Source organism: Rhinoderma darwinii, chromosome 4 (assembly GCF_050947455.1).
Source record: "Rhinoderma darwinii isolate aRhiDar2 chromosome 4, aRhiDar2.hap1, whole genome shotgun sequence".
In the NCBI taxonomy this organism is placed as follows: Eukaryota; Metazoa; Chordata; class Amphibia; order Anura; family Rhinodermatidae; genus Rhinoderma; species Rhinoderma darwinii.
Window position 1 is genome coordinate 54,299,638 of NC_134690.1, and position 14,570 is coordinate 54,314,207.

A 14,570-nucleotide genomic window follows, 5' to 3' on the forward strand; every position below is an offset into this window, starting at 1 on the left:
GTGATTTCAATGAGGCCGTGAAGTGCTATCATATTTGACGCACAAAGGACAGTTGTGATTGTATGAGAAAACATTGGTATAGCCAATGTTATTCAGATCCAATTACATGTTTGCCTGCTAAATGCTAAGTCGAAACCCCAAAAGATATAAGCTCACAACCCACGTCAAGGGTCCTCATGTATTGCGAGTCCCTAACACTACAAGTTCCCCTCAAAAAAGTACGCGCGCAAAACGCACACGCTCGTGTAAATCTGGCCTCATTGTGACAGTCACACTGACAGGAAGCCTCAGAGGACCGGCCGGAGGCTGCTCCTCTGAGGCTTCTGTACATGGCAACCCGGAGGTCATTGTCTGACCTCCGATTGCCACGACAAGCATCGGCAGTGTGCGCCGGGAACTACTCCGCAACTTACGTCCTGATGCGGGAAGCAAGCCCTGTGCAGGACGTACAGTTGCGGCGCAGTGTGGGAAGAGGTTAAAATGCATGTCAATTTATCTTGGATTTTACCTGCAGAGTAGCCTGAGTTTATTTACTGGTTTTATGCAGATGTTTTGCATAAAACTTGAGCATTCCTGTAGCCTAGAAATGATTCTGGTTGTACAGCAGGTGCTAGGGTGTATTTACACGTGCCATTCTTATTGCTGTTCGCCTGCGAATCTGATAATGCTACAAACACTGATTAAAGCTACTAATGTAAATACACAGGCATGGAAAAAATGTCCACCATTGCAAATCAATGTCAAAATCCCATTGCAATTAGTGAAGATCTGCATCATTCCCTCAACACTGAGCTTTGTGTTGTGTAACAGCCAGGACTGGGGCTGAAGACAGCTGCTTCACAATGTGTCATATGCCCAACCCTGCTGGGGGAGGCAAAGGCAGCAGCCACCTGTCCAGTTATGTAAAGTGTTGTTCCTGCTTCTCTGCAGCCATTCAGGGTTTTGTGTTGAATAATCGCAGATGTTTTGAATGTTGAGACCCCCCCCCCCCACTATCAAGATCAATGGGGAGCGGCCCGGTTTGTATTTTCAATGCAGTATCACAATCCGTTTCTCGTAGAAGAAGTTGAAGGAACGTTCACTAGAACTGCATGTTAGCGCATCATGACGTGCATGTCCGTCCTGGTTATCATCTGACCGCTAGTGTGCAGTCACACACTGCAGATTTTGTTGCAGAAATGTCTTTGACAAACTTCTATTCGTCTGAATGGGACTTTTAGAAATCCATACAACTGCTGCAGGAACAACCACGTTCAGATAAATAAAACTAATTTTTGGTCGCAGAATTTCGTGCAACAATATCTGCCGTGTGTGACTGTACCCCCTACACTCCAATCCAGTCTTCATACACTATGATGTTAGCAAAAAGAAAGATCGCCTTTGGTCAGTTCATATAAATGCATGGGTCGTTTTTTAAATGCCATCATTTTGACGGACTTTTATGACACCCCATTCTAAATCCAGTCATTAATATGGATGCAGCTAAAACAGCTTCCACTCTACTGGGAAGGCTTTCTACAAGACTTTGGACGGTGTACGTGGGAATTTCTGCTCATTCATCCAGAAGAACATTTGTGAGGTCAGACACTGATATTGGACAAGGGCCCAGCTCACGATCTCTACTAGTTCATCCCAACGGTGTTGGATGGGGTTGAGGTCAGGACTCTGCGGCCAGTCAAGTTCTTTCACACCAAATTCACCCAACCATGCCTTTTATAGACCTTGCTTTGTGCACTGAGGCACCGTCAAAAAGACCCAACCCCAAACTGGTCCCACAAAGTTGGAAGCATACAATTGTCCAAAATCTCTTGTTATGCTGAAGCATTAAGATTTTCCTTTATTGGAACTAAGGAGCCTAGACTAACCCCTGAAAAACAACCCCATAGCATTATCCCTCCTCCACCAAACTTTACAGCTGGCACAATGCAGTTAGCGTTATATACTGGTTTGTAGACAAAAAAAATAGAGCAATCGCAGCGCACGTGAGGCATCAAAAAAAAAAAAAGTGTTTATTTCACCATAATAGACAGCAACGTTACGACCCTAAGGGTATGTGCACACTGCTTATTTTTGGGCCAAAAATCGGAAGCCAAACTCCTCCAAACATCTGCCCATTGATTTCAATGGAAAAAATGGCGTTCTGTTCAGACGGGGCATTTTTTTATGAGACAGTTTTTAAAAACGCGTGCATAAAAGTGCATGTCACTACTTGAGTCATTTTTGGAGCTGTTTTTCATTGACACTCCAGAAATACAGCTCCAAAAACGGCCGTAAAAAATGCAGCAAAAAAATGTGAGTTTGCTGAAAATCGGGAGCGGTTTTCCCTTGAAAACATCTCTGTATGTTCAGACTTTTTTTGCTAAGCGTGTGAACATAGCCTTACTCAAGCCAAGGCTTACCATAAGGCCTTATTCACACAGATGTGTCTGGTTTGAGCGCGCAAAAAAACGTGTTTAGTACGCGCAACAGGTCCGTGTGTCATCAGCATATGGTGCGCGGGCTGTGTGATTTTCGCGCAGCCGGCATCATTATGACACTGTTTTTATGTTTACAAACAGAAAAGCACTAGGTGCTTTTCTGTTTTCGTTCATTTATTTTACTACTGTTGCGCGAATCACGCGCGGCACCTGGAAGTGCTTCCGTGTGCCGAGCGCGATTTGCACGCACCCATTGACTTATACGTTCGTGTGAATAAGACCTTATGCTTCATCCATCACTTTGGTTAATAAAGACGTCACTGCGAGGGCTGAAGGGTTGAGGTAATGGGTGAATAAAGAACCAAGTTCTGTTCAGTACAAATGGAGAGCTGCAGCTATTTCCGTGAGAGAGATATATATATATATATATATATATATATCTAACGAAAGAAATCCTACAGCACTCCGATGGTTCCAAAAAGTATGTGATTTATTCAGTCAACAGCTGCAACGTTTCCGTCCTGCTATAGGACCTTTTTCAAGCATGCAGGCACACAGAACAGACAGCCCTGGGGTCCTTTGTAGGTCCCCAGGGCTGACTTCAGAGGGATTCCCCAGTGTTTGATCGCATCACTGGAATCCCGGCGATGCAATCAAAGAGGGGAATTCCCTTTGATCATGCCACGGTCACGGACCGCGGTAATCAAAGGGTTAAACAGCTGGGGTCCGAATATTTGCCGACCCCCAGCTGTGTTCAGGAGGCTGCTCTAAGATCAGTAGCTGTTAGTAACAGCTCCTGCTTAGAGGATGAGCGCTCACACGAGCGCTCATCAGCCTGATCTACAGCGACGCCAAAAGACGTCTCTGTAGACTAAGCACCCGCACCGCCTGACGTCAAAAGACAGTGGGCGGTCGGGAAGGTGTTTTAAACTAATTCCAAGTGTGAAATATGAAACTTGTCGTCTTTTAGTGCGTTTTTTATTGTCTGCGTTTTTTGTTTTTTTTGCTATAACCGCATTGAAAAACGCACACAAATAGCTGTAAAAATGCATGCTTATTTTTATGCAGTTCTAACCGCAACGTGTGAATGGACCCTACTATGATTGCCAAGATACCAGAATTTGGACTTCGATACCGATACTTTGTGGATGTAGCGGTGATTCACAGTATTGCAGCCTTCTCCCATTGAAGTGAATGGGAAAAGAAGGCTGCAATACCTGTGAATGGCTGCCACATCCACGTCGATCCACAGGGAGCAAGTAGAAATAAAGGGGGTAGCAGTGCTCCTACAAGCGCTGCACCCCCTTCAAAACAGCTGATGGGTCAGGTCCGACTCCCAGGATTCCTGCCTATCAACTATTGATGGCCAATCCTAAAGATAGGCCATAACTTTTTAGTGACTGGATAACCACTTTAATGTACTGGCGTTTATCTATATGCCGGTACATTATCACTTAAATAGTACGTAGGCAGTTGTTAGGGCATACTGACAACATAGGTATACTCTAACAGGAAACCTGGTCAGACCGCTCTTGGATCCTTCGTTGGATCCTGGGCTGTCTTCCCCTATATGATATGTCCCTCGATCGCAAATCCCCTTCTCATTTTCCCTTTGAATGCGTCAGTCTGCTTTGATGGCAGCTTTCAAGGGAATAGCGGCGGAGGTCAGAGGTTTCTCTCATCTCTGCCATTAGAGCGGGGCTGTGGCTGTATAATACAGCCATTGCCCCGCTCCTGATCAGGCGCGCACACTTCTTGTGCCCGCGCAGTCAGCATGATGTGATGTGGCCGGTGGTGCACTAATGAGCGGCAGCACTGACTACAGAGCATGTGGGTGTTTTGCAGTTCACCCGCCATGTTGTCTGATTCAGGGCTGGTGCTGCCTCTCATTAGTGCATCATCGGCCGCATCACACCTGGCTACTAACTAAATTCATGTGTTACAATACTAAGCTATTCGGACGCACAGCTTCGTATCGAACTACATGAATTAACGGTATTGAAAAGGTTTGAGGGTGCACGACATCTAAATAGTATCGATATTTCGATGCATTGTGCAAACTTCGACCCTACGACTGCAAATTCCCTCTCCCCCGGTATGTCATGGAGGAGGACCATACATTAGTTGGGGGTCATAAATGGACTGCTCCATAAAATAGGAACCCCTAACCCGAGCCTGCAGCCTTCCAACTTCATCCTGAGTGACATGCTCACACAGCCGATGACAGTTAGAAATAGTAAGGCTGGGTTCACACACCCTATTTACGGACGTAATTCGGGCGTTTTAGCCTCGAATTACGTCCGAAAATACGGCTCCAAAGCGTCGGCAAACATCTGCCCATTCATTAGAATGGGTTTTTTCGATGCTCTGTGCCGACGGTCAAAAGACGGCGCGTAAAAAAGACGCCCGCGTCAAAGAAGTGCATGTCACTTCTTGAGACGTAATTGGAGCCGTTTTCCATTGACTCCATGGAAAAACAGCTCCAATTACGTCCGTAATTGCCGCCGCGAAAAACGCGAGTACAAGCAATTTACGTCTGAAATTCCGGAGCTGTTTTCAGGCGTATCGGAGGCTGCCGTGTGAACATACCCTAAGACCTAACGCATGGGTCATTCTGCAGGATTCTGAAAATAAAGTTGGTCCGCTGTTTTCCCACCACTACTATGTAAGGAAAATACATTTACAAATGACCATGTCATACCCTTCCTCCTCATTGGGGAACTACAACTTCCAGCATTCCCTGAAAGCTGTAGACCTTGAGGAATTGCTGGGAGTTGTAGTTTTTCCCCAGATTGCATTCAACAAGGAACTTGTTACCTTCTTAAAGGAATATTCCCATCTTGTAAAGTGATGGCATATCACTAGGATATACCATCACTTAACCCTTTAACGATCAATAACTGTATGTCATGGCTGGGGGGGAGCAGTAGTAATATGGAGCAGGCTCAGGAGCCTAGCCCGCTCCATACGCTGTGGGTGTCCGCTATGTATTGCAGCTGACTCTTAGGGCCTGTTCACATCAGTGTTGGCTTTCTGTTGAGTGGTTCCGTCTGAGGTTTCCGTTGGGGAACCCCGCAACGGAAAGTCAAACGGAAACCTTAGCTTCTGTTTGCATCACCATTGATATCAATGGTGACGGATACGTTGCTAATGGTTTCCGTTTGTCACCGTTCCGGCATGGTTTCCGTTTTTTCGACGGAATCAATAGCGCAGTCGACTAAAAAATTTTAGTAAGTGGGCAAAAATATATGAAAATATAATTACTCTGTTTCAAAAATTAATTTAGAATGGCCAGTTTGTAAAATAAAAGGGTGTATAAATAAAATCTAAAACTCAGTGGAGGTATGGTAAAGCTGAAATTAGAGAAATGTATTTCTATTGCCTTCGTATCTGGACACCACAAATGCGTTATACATTGCCATTTGGGTGAGGTGGACTGCCAGCTTCTTGTACCAGGTCTTACTTTTCTGCATGGCACTATACGGCTTTATGACCTGATCAGATAGATCCACCCCACCCATAAAACAGTTATAATCCAGTACGCAGGCAGGCTTGGCAGTTGTGGTGCTGGAGCCACGAACTGGAACGTGGATGCTGCTATCCTTATGGATGCTTGATAGAATTTGGAGATCTTTTTTGTCCCTATATTTCACTAGCAGCATATTCCCGCTGCACATTGCTTTGCTTCTCCTTTTGGCAATGTCTGGCCCAGGAGGGTTTTGGGGAGGGCCTTAGAATATTTTTTTATCGTGCCACAGGCCACTTTCGCTCTTGCCAAAAGGCACTTTTGGAGATGGGTACTGTTATAGAAATTTGTCTATATAGATGTTATATCCCTGGCCAAGTAGCGGGTGTATAAGATCCCACACCATTTTTCCGCTGACACTAAGGGAAGGGGGGGCACTCTGAGGGATCAAGTTTGGAATCCCTTCCCTCATAAATCCGGAAAAAACAATGTGTGAACCCGGTGACACTTTCGTAGATCTTATATAGCTTTATTCCATACTAGGCCCTTTTATTTGGATGGTATTGACGGAAGTGGTTCCTTCTCTTAAAACTGACGAGAAACTCGTCGACCGCAATATTTTTACCTGGGGCGTAAATTTGGGCAAATTTTAAATTCAAATGGTTGATGACAGGCCTTATTTTATATAAACTGTCATAATTTGGATCATCGGGGGGTGGGCAGCAGGTATTATCTGTGTAATGCCGATATTTGAGGATGACCTCAAATCTTTTTCTGGTCATAATGGTGCCATAAAGGGGAGTATTATATAGGACATCCAATGATCAGTAATCCCTAAAGCTGGGTTTCTTTGAGGCCCATATTCAGTAACGGGCCCCAAAATATGCAAAGCTCCTCTCCATTTGTGGGGGTCCAAATTTGGCCTTTGGAATAGTAGGATGTGGGATTGTGGGCGAGAAATTGTTCCGCATATAAATTTGTCTGTTTGACCATTAAATTTATATATTCAGTGGAGAAAAATAATTAGCAAAAAAAAAAATCAAACTCTCCAAATCCCGTGGTCTCCACTTGGATTCCCGAGGATGCGGTGAAGTCGGGAACCTGGGGGGCATAATTTTGTAGCGGACATCCATATCGCCTCACTGAGCATAGCATAGCATAGCGTATGCCTCCTCTGGGCTATAAAATTTCTGCGCCATATTGCAGTAATGTACTCTACAATGTAACAGATATATATATATATATATATATATATATTTTTGTATTAACTAGAAAAAAACTGTCGCTCTCAAATGTAGGAGCGGGCTGGAACTGACTGGATTACTGCGTAAAACTGTCACTGTATGTGGCACGGCAACAGTTAGCGGTGGCGATCTGTGTGGATCGTACTGGACACTGACACGGCTCAATGTTCTCTCACTGGGCAGAGGGGGCGATCTGGGGGTATTTAGGCTAACGCCTAAAGTAATGGTGCAGTAATTTCACTGGGGTAATGGGTGGGTGATTTGGGGACTATTCTTTAATTACTGGGACAGGAGAGATCTGGGGAGATTTAGAAGAGATCTTTATTCACTTTTCTCTCACTTTTTTTCTTTCTGACAGGGCTTCACACACAGACTCTCTCTCACAAGCTCTCTGACAGAAATGAGCTTGTCAGAGCCGGTGATGAAAAGAATCCTGCGTCTTTTGTTTACCTATGCTCTGATAGGTCATTCAGTTTTGAATGACCAATCACAGCCATCAACGTCACAGGACCGCTCTTATTGGTCCTGTTCCGGTGAGTGGTTAGTGTCTTTCACTCGCCGCCGCGATGTGCCCGTTGTCACCATGTCATCTGACATGGTGACCGTTTAATGTCGTCATGTAACTGTACGTGAGAAGGTGGGAAAACACCACCAATTGTCACGTACAGTTACGTGATTGGGCGGGAAAGGGGTTTTACACTGGACGGTTATCGGGCAGACGAGCGTTCATAGAACGCACTTTGCTGATAATAGCCCTGTGTAAACGGGAACAATCAGCAGATGAACGAGCAAATGCTAAATTATCTGCTAGTTGTATTGTTTTAAAAAAAAAAAGTGAAATATCGTTGTCAGCAGGACATTTCCCTGTGTAAAATGAAAATCACGCGCGTCGCACGGACCTATGTAAGTCAATGGGGCCGTTCAGACAGTCCGTGATTTTCATGCAGCGTGTGTCCACTGCGTAAAACTCACAACATGTCCTATACTTGTGCGTTTTTTGCGCATCACGCACCCATTGGAATCAATGGGTGCGTGGAAATCACGCACGCCACACGGACGCACATCCGTGTTACAAGCGTTTTTTCACGCAACAGTGGCAAATTACATGTAAAAGAGTAAGAAAACTTCTAGAAACAGGCACAAACCAAGAAGTGCTTTTGAAGCTGGTTTGAGCATTCAGCCTTTGCTAGATAAAACTGCAGCCATGCCACGCAGTTTTGATGTAGAGCAGCTCATCTGTCTTGTTCAAGAGAGGCCTGAACTGTGGGACAGTCGCTGTGAAGCGTACCATGACCGCATTAAAAAGGATGTGGCGTGGGACGACATTGCCAAAACCCTGTTTACCCAGCAGTGGACCAAAAGTACCACAGGAGAAAGGAAAAAAATTGGTAAGTACATTTGTTTATAGTTGTCAAATAACCCGGTTTCTACAGTGTGTCCCCGTGATAACAAGTCCCAATTGGCAAACGTATAGTATGTGTCACTGTTTAATTTGCTTGTGTAAGGTATGGCGCTGTGTAAAGATATTGTAATGTTTTGAAAGGTATATTTGTGTGCCGTTAAAAAAGCCATTACCAATTTGTTTGTTTCAACTCTTTCAGTTGCTGATGTGAAGACACGATGGCAAAGTACCCGAGATCCGTTTCGCCGCAAGTATGGGTCCAGAGGCAAAAGTGGTGATGGGTCTTCAAAAAAACACCAATATTTGTACACAAATCAACTGATTTTTTTAAAAGACATCTTGGAGATGAGGCCGTAAGTTTGAATTGTTTAACTTTGTGTAATCACTGTTTTTGCATGTCATACAGTCATTATGTTCTTTAGCCCTTGTTGAATTCCTGAAATTATACATTTCAATTGTAGAACCACTGACAATATGGCTGACTCAGAAGAGGAGGATGGCCAGGAAGAGGCACAGCCATTAGAGCAGACGACTACCCTCCTGCCAATAACACCTGAGGCCACAATTGATGAAGCGGTGGCACACTCATCCTCACAGACACATGTGCCACAGGAGGCCATTGTGCCAAGTCAAGCTACAGCCAGGAGGCGTCAGAGAGACATCCCGACGGCAGCTAGCCATGTGGACTCCTGTGTCCTGAAATATTTGAGGCGCTGCGCAGAGGAGGACTGCTGTGATGCGTTTGGTTAGACTATTGCCCCTTTATTAAGAAAGGTGCCTGAGAACCGGCTGATGCGCGTCCAGGCGGCCATCTTCACGCTAATTGAAAGTGCCACGCTACCAAACAATCCACGCCACTGCTTAAACGCTATCGAGCAGTGGCGTCGATTACCCGAGAATGCAATTGGTTACACCGCACCAAGCCATGCTGCTTCCCATCTTGGGACCCCGACTGCAAGGCAACATCCCTACAGGCCTATGTCGTCAAGAATGTCTCCTGGTCCTTTTGTTTCTCGGGAAAGACGTTTCCAGGTCTACTCCAGGCCAATCGAGAGCTGTCCTCCCCCATCTACCCATATGTACCACACTCGGCATCAGCACCACTATGCTGTGGCTGAACATATTCCGCAGGGCCGTGGAGAGCATAGTGGTGCTGAAGTGTACATGTCTGTATTCACGCCCCACCATTACCAAGATCTCTAAATGGGGTAATGTGTGGACCTGGTTTGTTACGTTTTCTCCGTCTGTGTTGGATATTTGTGTTCCCATCATGTTGATGTTACTGCTTTTGTTTTGTTAGAAAAAAATTATTTGTTTTGTTGCTATGCCACAAAAAAAAAAAAACAATATAAAGTTTGCATTTCTTGGTGACGACAATGAGTGTGTCTCTTATTTTTCTCATGCTGCTTTAATGTTTTTCAATTATGTTGGTGTTTTAATGTTTTATCATGGTTTACAAATCACAACATTGGTAACCAACATCATTGAGGTATTAGTTCATCTGTTGGTGTTTGACATTATTCAAATCACAATTAAATCTGGCCGTGCAGTGCTGTAATATTGAGAGCACAAAGTACAATTTTCTGTGTATTTTAAGGGCAAAGCCACACGTGGCGGAATTGCTCTTGAATTCCGCTGTGGACACTCCGCAGCGTTAATCCGCAGCGGAGCCGTTTCTCCATTGACTTCCACTTCTATTTAGTAGGGTTAGTTTAGACGAGGCTGAAAATTCCGCTGTGGAGCATAGGCTGCGGTGCGGAATTTGGTGTCCGCAGCATGCAATGGATGTTGCGGAGTTGTGGCGGACTGGTTGCGGACTCATGGCGGAATTTCTCCATTGACTTCAATGGAGATTCTAATTTCCGCAATGAAGTCCGCAGCTGTCATGCACATGTTATGTGTGCTGCGGATGCGTCTTGCTTTTTTGACATGACATTTCTTCATTCTGGCTGGACCTATGTATTTCTAGGTCTACAGCCAGACTGAGGAAGTCAATGGGGCTCCCGTAATGACGGGAGCGTTGCTAGGAGACGTCAGTAAATAGTCACTGTCCAGAGTGCTGAAAGAGTTAAGCGATCGGCAGTAACTGTTTCTGCACCCGGGACAGTGACTACCGATCCCAATATACAGCAACCTGTAAAAAAAAAATAGAAGTTCATACTTACCGAGAACTCCCTGCTTCTGTCTCCAGTCCGGCTTCCCAGGATGACGTTTCAGTCTAAGTGACGGCTGCAGCGGTCACATGGACTGCCGCGTCATCCAGGGAGGTCGGGCTGGATGCCGAAAGAGGGACGCGTCACCAAGACAACGGCCGGTAAGTATGAAATTCGTTTACTTTCACTAGGGAAAGTGCTGGCCCTTCTCTCTATCCTGCACTGATAGAGAGAAGGGAAGCACTTTTACCGCAGTCCGCAGCAGCTAGTCCGCATCAATTTACTGCACATTTTGGGCAGATCCGCCGCAGAATCTGCAACGCAGATTCTGTGCGGCATTGATGCGGACAGTTGCGGAGGAAATCCGCCACGTGTGGGCATGCCCTAACAGTGCTTTTTGCAAAATACAATGGACTGTTTGGCTGTCAAAAACAATGTCCAAACACCAAAAGATACAAGCTCGCAACCCACGTCAAGGGTCCTCATGTATTGCGAGTCCCTATACTACAACCCCAAAAACAAGACATATATACCGTGTTTCCCCGATAGTAAGACACCCCCGATTGTAAGACGTATCGGGGGTTTCAGGGGGGTCGGCTAATATAAGCCGTACCCCGAAAGTAAGACATATGTCTTACTTTCGGGGAAACACGGGTGTATTGCCGCCTCCTGCCCACTTCCGCGCCGCCCCCCTCCATACGTCACCGCGCCGTCCCCTGCACTTGCTCCTGCTGCAACTGCCGGAATCGAAGCGCGCGCCGATTCCGGCAGTTTAACCCATTAAATGCCGCTGTCAATAGTGACAGCGGCATTTAATGTGTTTGACAGAGGGGGGAGCTCCCTCTGTTACCCCTGATCGGCGCCCCCGCAAACAAATCGCGGGTCGCCGTCGGGTTTCCATGACAGCCGGGGGTCTAACAAAGACCCCCAGGTCTGCCTTCAGCATCTGCCTGTTAGGCGATGCCGGAGACATGACCTAATAGGTTGCCTGTCAGTTTTACACTGACAGGCAATAATGCTTCGGTATACTAAGTATACCAAAGCATTATATATGCGATCGGCACATCGCATAGTGAAGTCCCCTGGTGGGACTAAAAAAAAAAAATGTAAAACAGTTAAATAAAGTTTGTGAAAAAAAAAAAAAAAAAATTCAACAATTTTTTTACAATATAAGACATACCCCGAAAGTAAGACATAGTCGGGCTTTTGGGGATAAAAAGAAAGTAAGACACTGTCGGGGAAACACGGTATAATCAAAACTTTCAGCATTATCCCCGACAAAGAACTGTGCCACCCTAAATAGAATAGTGCTGCCATGGAACTGCTCCAGCAGGGCTCTCAAAATATTCTGTAAATATTTCACGCACTCGGAGTCCAGATGTTTGTGCCCTCCCTTGAGGATTTTGCCGCACAATGGCTGGTGTGCTTGCCATGGTTTCGCTATATTCAGCATCAAAAGTGGCATCATGTATGCGTGTGAAATTATGCAAAACTACACAGGCTTGACTGACACGAGTAACATTAGCCTGCTGCATTTGCATGGTTGTCAGAAATACCCTCCACCTGTTGGACATAATGCCAAATGCACATTCTACAAATCTTCGTGCGCTGCTTAGCCGGTAATTGAAGATGCGCCTTCGAACATCCAAGCCACTTTGAGCAAATGGACGCATTACATGGGTTGTCAGGCCGAAACCCTCATCTGCCACTATTACATATGGAGCTGGTGGTCCGCTTGAGCCAGGGAGTATGCTGGAGTCAGGTACACCAAGCTGATTGGTCATAAGTCGTTGTCCCATTCTGGATGCCCTAAATATGCGCGCATCAGCACAGCTACCATACGACCCATTATCGACTATTGTAAAACAATAATTACTGTCCGCCAAGGCCAACAAGACGATGGAAAAATACTGCTTGTAATTAAAGTATCTTGAGTGGGGGGGGCTTCTTCACAGGAATGTGCTTCCCGTCTAGTGCACCAATACAATTTGGAAATTGGGAGACATTTAAAAATGATTTCGAAATACACCCACAGTTGTGGCATGGGATGAGGCATCACCGTGCCCTTTAATCTTTGCCAGATCACTACACAGGTGGATGTGACAATGTAGGAAATTGTGGTCACTCCCAGAAGAAACTCAAAATGTAAGGAATGGTAACTTTCCTGTGGCAAGAAATCTAAATTATGGCAAAAAGCACAAAAAGCAAAGGACACGTTATGTAGGTAATGACTGATACAAATCATCCTGTAAGCACATTAAAAATAACATCAATACCTCAAGGTCACAATGAGTCGCTCCTCAGGGGAAATGCAGCTCCCCATGTTTGTGTCCTGGTAGGTGATTCCTGTATGAATCTCCTCAAGCAGCAGATCAAAGGTGGCCACAGACATGCGGCAAAATGATATAAATTTCTCTGGGTGACGGCGCAGGTCATCATAGAGGATATGAAAGTGACCTTTTGAGGTGCGTTGGGACACGAGGATGAACCCAAAACCTCCTCCGCGGTTGCTCTAGTATTGGACGGTGGTCGCCAAATCTCAGTGAAATCAGCCACGCTAACAGCACATGGCCCAGCGGTGTATACAGCATGTTTTGCCTTCAAACAAAAATAGAAGACCGAATGCAGGAAACTCTTGACAACTCCACAAACTATTTATTACCAAGCTGCAAAAGGCTGATAACGTGCACAGAGCAAGCATGTGTTGTTCAAGAGAGGCTAATTCAAGGGTTGGCTCTCCAAAACACCGCCTTCCGTTTTTTTCACTGACGTAAATATACGCATGATATACGCGCATAAAAAACGCAGACACGCACCATACACGGATGTCACACGGAACTGCAACGCGTGCAAAACGCACACGTTCGTGTGAATTTCGCCTTACTAGCAGGTTGTTAGAAAAGAGACCTTCAATAGAGGACTTTATGGCAGTAAATTGGACCTTGAGAGTATTCATTTTAAGGCCTTTGTCTGGGCCTTGGAGGAACTGCAGAAGGACAGGAACTTCAGTAGGTTGAAAACATCTTACAGTACACCACTCTGAGAACATTCTCAATACGCTGTTATACCTTTTGATAGTGTTGGGGTTTCTGGCTGCAGAGAGAGTATTGATGACTTCCTCTGAGAAACCTGCTTTCATTAGGTTCTCCCTTTCAGCTTCCAAGCTGTAAGGTGCAGGCGCTGAGGGTCTGGGTGAAGGAGACCCTTATGAGTCAGGAGATGTTTCCTGAGTGACAGCGTCTAGTGTTTTCCCTTTGCTAGGGCAAGCAGAAGGGGAAGCCATCCCTGTGTCGGCCAGAATGGAATTACTGCAATCACAATTGTTTTCTCTGACCTGATTTTCTGCAGGACTCTGGTGATCGAAGGAACAGAGGGAAAGATGTATAAAAAAAATCTTCCTTCCCAGCTCATGGATGGACCGTCTGTTGCAACCGATTGATCCTCTGTTCAGAGAGCAAAACTGAGGCAGATGAGTATTCAGACTGGTTGCCATGAGATCCATTTATTGAGCTCCCATTCTTTGGGTTATCATCAAGAAGACTTGTCTGTTGAGCCCCTACTCTGAGGGCCTAACTGGCTTCCTGCTCAACCAGTCTGTTGGTACATTCAGGGACCCCCAAAGATGGATTGCAGGGATGTTCAACACATTCTTCTGTGCCCTTTTCATTATGAGAGCACATTCTCGGATCAGGGCTGGACTCTTCGTGCCACCATTTGTTGACATAAAACACAAGGGCCAGATTGTCTGATTGTATCAGGACTGACTTGTTCTGAAGGAGATATTGAAAACGTACCAGCGCTAACTGTACTGCTCTTAATTCCTTCAAGTTGGAAGGGAAACCTCGCTGTACTGGGCTCTATCTTCTTTGCACCCACAGAACTTTTGCA